At 42.7% G+C, this 9110-nt stretch overlaps 1 pseudogene; it reads right to left on the reverse strand.

Moving 5' to 3' along the window:
- Nucleotides 1-802: 802 nt before the first annotated feature.
- LOC129704370 (caspase activity and apoptosis inhibitor 1-like) lies at nt 803-2222 on the reverse strand (annotated as a pseudogene).
- Nucleotides 2223-9110: the final 6888 nt, after the last annotated feature.

The raw sequence follows: 9110 nt of genomic DNA on the forward strand, positions 1-9110 counted from the left end.
GCAGTAGTTCCAATTGCAATACCAATTTGACCTCCCCCTCCCATTGAAACACTTGCTGTGAAATTCCATTGATGTGAAAAGTTCAAAGTGTTCCTGTCTTGCAACCTTTTATCGAAGTGTGTTGGAAGCTGGCAAGAAGGATTTTAACAGTAAAAATCATGTTAAATTTGGCTTTTTTAAAACTTTAATCATCAATAACATGAAATGTATAATCAACTCTTAAGTGACAGCGTAGAAGGCAAAAATGTGTCAGAATATGTAAAATTTTAAGCTATAGCACATAATGTTTTGAGAAAGATACAAAACATACAACACACATACAGACAGACAAGATGAGACTTTTATAGGTATATAGATAGATTTCGACACATCTGAAACATCACCCATTCCTTCTCTCCATATATGCTGCCTGTCCCGCTGAGTTCTTTCTTAGAGACATAGAAAATAGGTGCAGGAGGAGGCCATTTGGCCCTTCAAGCCTGCACCATCATTCATTGTGATCATGGCTGATCATCCACAATCAGTAACCCTTGCCTGCCTTCTCCCCCCAGATAATGTAATTGATCTCAGTTTTACGGTGGAAACTGGCATTTTGCTTTCTAGCAGTACGCGGAATAATCTACATTTACTTTTTGTTACTTCCATGAGAAGATTCTGATTCATTCTCCTCAAGGAACATTTCTGCAGATGTAATCTGCAAAGTATGAAATTGCTTGTTCGTTCAAATTAAAAACAATTAAAAGTTTTTAAGTGAACACTTTTAGGCCACACCTCAGTTTGTTGTTGCGGTTAAGTCTGTGTTTTAATGTGTTTTAATATCTACAGCTCTCATATGAGCCTTGATCGCTCTGGCTCGCATTTCCAATTCGAGCAATTCCAGTTGCTGTACTGAAGGTTGAAGACCATCACTGTCAGCATTGAGAGCAGCAGCCGGTTGATCTTTCCCTGCAGTAGACCATGACATTGCAAGAATCTCATTTACACTCTTTTTAATGTCCTTTGAATCTCATCTTCAAAACCACAGGCGTAGGTGCACAAAACACATCTGCAGTAACATGTCTGTACTTTCTTCTTGTTTAAGAAAGAACTACAGATGCCGGAAAAATCGAAGGTATACAAAAATGCTGGAGGATTGAAGAAGGGTCTCGACCTGAAACGTCACCTATTCCTTCTCTCCATAGATGCTGCCTCACACGCTGAGTTCCTCCAGCATTTTTATCCACCGTTCTACTTTCTTCATGTTCATTGCAGTTTTGCTCTATGTCACTATCGTATGCTTCAGCATTTATGCTAAGGGCATCACTTTCATCTCTAGAAACTCCACCTTTTGTCAATTCAGGTTCATCTTGTTCCTTGTGTTCTTTATAGGAAGATGTGGGGTCTTCATTATTTGTCTTCTTGGCTTTCTGTTTCCAATTTTTTCTTGCAACTATCACACTTTACAGCCTCCTCCTCGGTCTCAGAGGATCCTAGGTCTTCACCCTCAATAATTTGGAGAAGTTTCATATCAGATTGTAGTGTCAGTTGCTCCAAGCATAGTGAGTTAGATAAAGCTCTTAAAGATAGCAGAGTCAGGGGATATGGGGAGAAGGCAGGAATGGCGTACTGAATGTGCATGATCAGCCATGATCACAGTGAATGGCGGTGCAGGCTCAAAGGGCCAAATGGCCAATTCCTGCACCTTTTGTCTATTGTCTATTGTTTATTTAATTTCTTCTACAGAGCAGCTCTTCAAAATATCTTGGAGCATCTTCTGAAATTTTTTTTATCACCAATAACTTTGAAGCAATGTTCGAGCATTTCCTTCCTGTCAGAGATATACGAACTGTTTGGTTTCAAGGAAGTACAAATGTCGAGACCTCCTTCTTCCAAGTCACTGTGCTCAGTGGTTGCCTCTTTCTCTGAAGCAATTGTTCTTGCTTCGATGGACTCGAGTCGGCGTTGAGGCGCTTCCTCTCCCCGTGACTCTCCTCATCGTGGCTCTGCTTCCGCTGCTTGTCTCTGCCCGACCTCTTGCCCACCATTGCCAATGGCCACCAACTGCCATTTAAGATGACCATGCAAAATAATTATTTAGTTGCTACCTTAACATCTCCTAGCATTTTAGAGTTGTTGGTGTTGGTGTTGCTTTATCACAATTTAAGGTACTCCACCACAATGGCAAGGTGGAGGGGTGTGGGTGGGGTGTAGCGAGGTGCAGTGGGAGGAGAGGGGAAATGACGTTGTTTAGAAGGAGGAGAGCAAAGCAAGATTCACAACGGATTTTATACACGTCTAAGCTCGTCTGGTATTAAAGAGTGACAAGAATAGTCTCCTGTCCATGCTGGAGCTGGGTTTTGGGGAAATCAGTCAATTTATGTGATGGTAATTACAATCATTAAACCTGTTGGTAAGATGAGCAAGATTTTGTCTTAAATATAGCATAATAATTTCATGCATATCCGACCCAGCATGGTTGGAAATCATTTCTTATCGATTAATAATCACTTTCAGGGAAGACAGATGAAAAAAAGCTGGAGTAACTCAGTGGGACAGGCAGTATCTCTGGAGAGAAGGAACAGGTGACATTTTGGGTTGAAATTCTTCTTCAGACAGAAGAATGATCTCAAACCAAAACATCACCCATTTCTTCTCTCCAGAGATGCTGACTGCCCAGCTGAGTTACTCCAGCATTTTGTGTTCATCTTCGGTGTGTAAACCAACATCTGCAGTTGCTTCCTACACATCACTTTCAGGCAAGTGACTAAACAAAGATACTTTACTGAAGGACAAGCAGCATCAAGCGGAGTGGGAGAGATATAGTCCCACATATTACTGGATGATATATGCACTTGCTACAATCGCTGGTTTAACATCGTGTTCGATGCTGTGCATGTGGTTATTGGCATGTGGTTGGCAGGACCATATCCTGGAGATGCACACTCGGGGACAGTGGGACATGTATATTGTAATTATGAATAGTCTTTCCGCTGGCTGGTCAGCACACAACAAAAGCTTTTTACTGTATCTCGGTACATGTGACGATAAACTAACCTGAACTGAGCGTGGGAACAAGGTTTTTGAATTAGAGTCTCAACCCGAAACATCACCCATTCCTTCTCTCCAGATATGCTGCCTGGCCTGCTGAGTTCTTTCTTAGAAACATAGAAAGTAGGTACAGGAGGAAGCCATTTGGCCCATCGAGCCTGCACCATCATTCATTGTGATCATGGCTGACCATCCACAATCAGTAACCCTTGCCTGCCTTCTACCCCAGATAATGTAATTGATCTCAGTTTTGCAATGGAAAATGATATTATGCTTTCTAGCTGTACGTGGAATAATCTTTGTTCAATCTACATTTACTTTTTGTTATTTTCATGAGAAGATTCTGATTCATTCTCCTCAAGGAACACTTCTGCAGATGTAATCTGCAAAGTATGAAATTGCTTGTTCGTTCAAATTAAAAACAATTAAAAGTTTTTAAGTGAACAATCCGCAAAAATGGTAGTCCAAACAACTACCAAATAATGTAATCTTTGTTACAGCATACAAATAACACGCTTTTGGTTAAACCAATTTGATGAAATCTTTGCAATTTTGTTTCCGAGAGCACATTTGGAAAACTGTTTTCAACAAAATAATCGATAGTGATTTACTTCTGTTCTAATTAAAATGGATGTTATTTTTTGATGTAGTGCAGGTTTTCAAATGCTGAAGAACCCCTTTTCAACTATGCAGATTAGTCACCGAAAGGTCTGTTTGCAGTGACTTCACATTTTGAAGCAAGCTTGAAACCGGTAAATAAATTGTGGTCTTTATCTTATTATTTTCAGAATATTAACTAAACTTAACAGCAAAAACGTGGCAGACACCAACATTAATCCATATAATAAACTAAATATTCTGCATTCAGGTAATTTCTGCGTTTGATAGATGTGCCTGATTTTTTTCAATGATAAACCTATTCAAATATCTGGCAATATGTGCAATTCTTATTGGCGTGTGGTTGTACATTGTAATATCTTTCCACTAGCTGATCAGCACACAACAAAAGCTTTTCACTGTACCTCAGTACACGTAATAATAAACTAACCTGAATTGAGTGTGGGAACAATGCTGTGGCTGGTGCTGATGCTGAGGCTTTCCTGGGTTATCTGGTTCTGGCGGCCTAGTCATGTGGGCTTCCTTAAGCGTTCCGTAGGATCCTGACTGACCGAGTGAGGAAACTGGAGCTGCAGCTGGATACCTCAGGATCAGCCAGGAGAATGAAAGCGTCATTGTTACTAATGATAGTGAGGCGGTCACACCGCAGTGGCAGGTAATGAGCAGAATGGTGATCACCAGGAAGGGAGGAGGATGTGAAACTCCGATGGCCAATCTCCTCGAAAACACCCTTACCCTTATAGACACAAAATGCTGAAGTTAAGGGCCTGTCCCATGAGCATGCGACTGCATGCGGCAAGTGCAACCTAACGTGGTCGCTTGAGCCGTACGACCTCGCGGGGCCGGCCTCATTTCAATCGCCGGAGCCGTATGGAGTTGTGCGGAACTGGTCCCGACATCACGAGGGACTCCGAAAAACTGACACTGTCCAAAAATTCCGCGCAGCAACGGCCTGCTGGCCCGCAGCCACATTGAGCCGTATGTACCGCCACGATGGGCGTGCGCAGCATCTTGATGCCGTACGCAGTGTCTCGACGCCGTACGTCATGCACGAACTTCCCGCGGACTTCGCTCGAACTTCACGTCAAATCGTATGGGATCACTCGACCTCCGCGCTGCCCCCGCTTCCGATTTGGTCGTGCTCGCCGCATGCAGCCGCATGCTGGTGGGACAGGCCCTGTACGGGGATTACTCGACCGTTGCGCGGCCCCCGCTTCCAGTTTGGTCGCGCTTGCATGCTGGTGGGACAGGCCCTTAACTCAGCAGGACAGGAAGTATCTCTGGAGAGAAGAAACAGGTGATGTTTGAGTTCGAGACCCTTCCACACACGTCTGGGGAAGGGTCTCGACCCAAAATGTCACCCATTCATTCTCTCCAGAAATACTGACTGTCCTGCTGAGTTACTCCAGCATTTTGTGTCTATCTTCTGTGTAAACCAGCATCTGCCGTTCCTTCCTGCACCCTTTTGGATACTTTTGGGCGAGATGTACGCGCAGGAGAAAGCAGCAGCCAGGTTGCTGTGGTATCAGGTCTGGCTCTGAAGCACCAAGGCCAGGATGTAGTCAGGCAAGGCCATAGTGATGGAAGACTCTATAGTAAGGAAGACAGACAGGAGATTGTGTGACCACAAATGGGACATCAGGATGGTGTGTTTCCTTCCTGGTGCCAGGTTCTAGGATGTCTCAGAGTGGCTGTAGGACATTTTCAAGGGTGTAGGCGAGGAGTGGTCACAATGACATAGATGCATGTTGGCACAAATGATGTAGGTAGGAAAAGGGATGAAGTACTGTTGGGTGCACACAAAGATTTATATAGAAACATAGAAACATATAAATTAGGTGCAGGAGTAGGCCATTCGGCCCTTCGAGCCTGCACCGCCATTCAATATGATCATGGCTGATCATCCAACTCAGTATCCCGTACCTGCCTTCTCTCCATACCCTCTGATCCCCTTGGCCACAAGGGCCACATCTAACTCCCTCTTAAATATAGCCAATGAACTGGCCTCAACTACCCTCTGTGGCAGAGAGTTCCAGAGATTCACCACTCTCTGTGAAAAAAGTTCTTCTCATCTCGTTTTTAAAGGATTTCCCCCTTATCCTTAAGCTGTGACCTCTTGTCCTGGACTTCCCCAACATCGGGAACAATCTTCCTGCATCTAGCCTGTCCAACCCCTTAAGAATTTTGTAAGTTTCTATAAGATCCCCTCTCAATCTCCTAAATTCTAGAGGGTATAAGCCAAGTCTATCCAGTCTTTCTTCATAAGACAGTCCTGACATCCCAGGAATCAGTCTGGTGAACCTTCTCTGCACTCCCTCTATGGCAATAACAGATTAAACATATAACAGATTAAAAGCAGGATCATGAGGATGGTGATCTCTGTATTACCCCCCGGACCACATGCTAGTGAGGCCAGATGAATACATGGTTGAGAACTGGTGCGGGGAGGTTCAAATTTTGGATCATGGAAACTCCTCTGAGCAGTGACCTGTACAAAAGGGCCATTCGCATCTCAATTGGAGGGAGAGACCAATATCCTATTGGGAGATTTGCTAGTGTCCCTTGAGAGGGATTAAGATAAAAGCGCAGAAAGGAGCAGATGAGAGGTTGGGGCAAATGCTGCAGACAAAATGTGCAAGATTAGTAGACAGGACAGGCAAGTGCAATATAAAGAGAGAGGAAAGACCAGGGGATTAAACTGTAGTTATTTCAATACTGGAGGTTTAACAGGTAAGACAGATGAATTCAAGGTGTGGATTGGCTGGGAAGATTGGCTAGAACCATAACATAAACATGGCTGAGAGAAAGGCAGGGCTGGCAACACAATATTCTAATGTATAAATGCTGCAGATGTGATAGTGATGTAGGTAAGAAATGAGATGGGGAGTTGCCTTTTTGATGCCGGAAATGACATAACTACAGTGTTCAGGGAGTATTTTCTTGGGGGACCGTCCAGTAAAACTATATCGGTAAATTTTTTAAATAAGGAGAGAATGTTCACTTTAATGAGAATGTTTTGGTCAGCATATGTAGTCAGCATAAATGAGAGGAGATGTGTAGTGAGATTGAAGACAGCAGTAATAATGATAGAATACTATTCATGGGTGATTTCAACTTCCCTTGTATGGGCTGGTCTTGCAGCGTGTAAAGGGCTTGAACAAGGTGGAATTTGTTAAAGGTGGCCAAGAAAGCTTCCTTAGTCAATATATCGAGCGCCCTACTAGAGATGGCATGCGCCCAACCCAGGCGACTATTGCTAGTCACAGAGGCAGATCTGTAATCACACACTGCAATCACTCCACACTTTTAAATCTCTACTCCTATGGCAACATTTTTTACTTTAACTATTTCCTTATCATGTTTCCAGACTAGTGTCAATGAATGGCTCGATTGTAGTCATGTATTGTCTTTCCACTGACTGGTTAGCAGGCAACAAAAGCTTTTCACTGTGCCAAGGTACATGTGACAATAAACTAAACTGAACCTCCACCTAAGGAACCTCCACCTAAGGAATAAGATATGGCCTGTGACTCAAGTGTCAGTGGGAGAGCACTTCGGGACAAAAATGATCAGAATTCAATTAGAAGGATAGGAGTGGCCCACGGGTTAGGTCCTATATTGGGGCAAAGCTGGTTTTGGAGGCATTAAGCAGGAACCTGCAGAGATCTATTAGGTGAGTCTGTTTGCAGATAATGCAGCAACAAGTGACAGGTTTGCTGATAGTGACAAGAAGCACCTTCTCTCAGAATCTCATACACTAAAAGAAGGCTTTTACACCATCAATTTCCTCCCCAGCTTTTTTTATTCACCCAAATATTATTTTGGGCTTTCAGAATTAATATCTATTTGAACTCTCTTTCTGAACCAGAGTGAGAGTTTACCATTTGTGACTTTTTTTCACATCTCTTATCATTTTTTAAATTTTCGATAAAGAAAAACAGGTAATTCATCCCTTCTTTATTCTCCTTGTTATTTATGAATGATGACGTGTATCCAAGAGCTAAATCCAGAGGGATTTTAAGTATTGTATTGTTATTCTGTCAATGAAATTACAATTGACTGCAGAAAATATATTGCATCCAGATTTTATATATTTTATTATGTCTATAAGGGAACCTATCTACACTAATCAGGATAAGTATTATTCAAATATGTGAATTATAGTTTTATTTTAATGGTCACAATGGGATGTATCCTGTCAGTTATTACATTTCTGGAAAATATGTGAATGGGTGAAGGAAACTACACACATCCACGACAATTGGCATTGGTCTATATCTACTCAATACAGAATACATTCTATATCTACTCAATACATTCTAATATCCAGTCTTTATGTGATCTGCTTATTTTAGTTACCTCTTACCTTTAGTTCCCACACTGCTTTATTTTTGCGATAAATACTCGTTACCTCTAGAAAAGTCACAAAATTACTATTTCAGTGCTTGAAGGTGTGTCCATAGTGAACCTGAATTTTAAAGCCATTTCTCATAAAGTGTACAGCTAACTGCATAACCTGTTGGCCTTATTATTTGTTTAAAATCCAGAAAGCATCGTCAGACGTGCCATCTTTTGAGTAAATGACCAGAAGCTTTGGTTTCCGGAGTCTAGGCTGAAATGCAAAGTCTGCTGCAAATACATCGTGGGTCTTCGGCATGTGTGCTGTGCTGAGGGACTTCTACAGGTCAGTGCTGACTTATGTAAAGCTTGCAGAATTCAGGGAAATAAGCATTTGCAGAATGATAAGTTTATTTGAATAAACTGTTTTAAATTGCAGATTGAGCAATTAAGCAATTAAGGAAAAGCAAAGCAATGGAAGTGCAAATGAAAGTGCAAAGCAATTAAGTAAATTGCACAATTGAAAACAGATAAATACATTTAAATACACATGTTTAAATGTGTTTATCTTTTTTCAATTGTGCAATGTTTACGCTTTATGCTCGTAATACAGTAAACCTGCGTTTTAACAGACCTCTATATAGTGCATACTGTATAACAGGTTTTGGTGACAGCGTATGGCTGCCAGATCACGCTGCTTCCCTTGTCACTTGTAGTCCCGGCTGTCCCCACACCACTCTCAGATCACGCCTGTTCTGGGCCACTTACAGGCCCAGCCAACGGGGCCAGCCCTGGCCTGCACCACTTCCAAGTCAGACCTTCTGCCGAACCTTCAGGCCAGTCCTTCTGCCACCAATCGCGGCCTGTGCAGTTTCCTTGGCCACTTCCAGGCCGAGCCTGCTGCTGCCACTGCCACTGTCGCCACCACCGACAACCCTTATCACAGTGGCTGCACTTGGACCATGACCATGACCATTGACCATTGGCTCCACACATCCTCACCTCTCCCCCAGTCACCACATGGATTCCAGGCCCAGTTCTGGAATATGAGTGAACAAGGGTCTCGACTCAAAACATCACCTATCCATGTTCTCCACAAATGGTGCCTGACCTGCTGAGTTACTCCA

Source organism: Leucoraja erinacea, chromosome 15 (assembly GCF_028641065.1).
Source record: "Leucoraja erinacea ecotype New England chromosome 15, Leri_hhj_1, whole genome shotgun sequence".
Classification (NCBI taxonomy): domain Eukaryota; kingdom Metazoa; phylum Chordata; class Chondrichthyes; order Rajiformes; family Rajidae; genus Leucoraja; species Leucoraja erinaceus.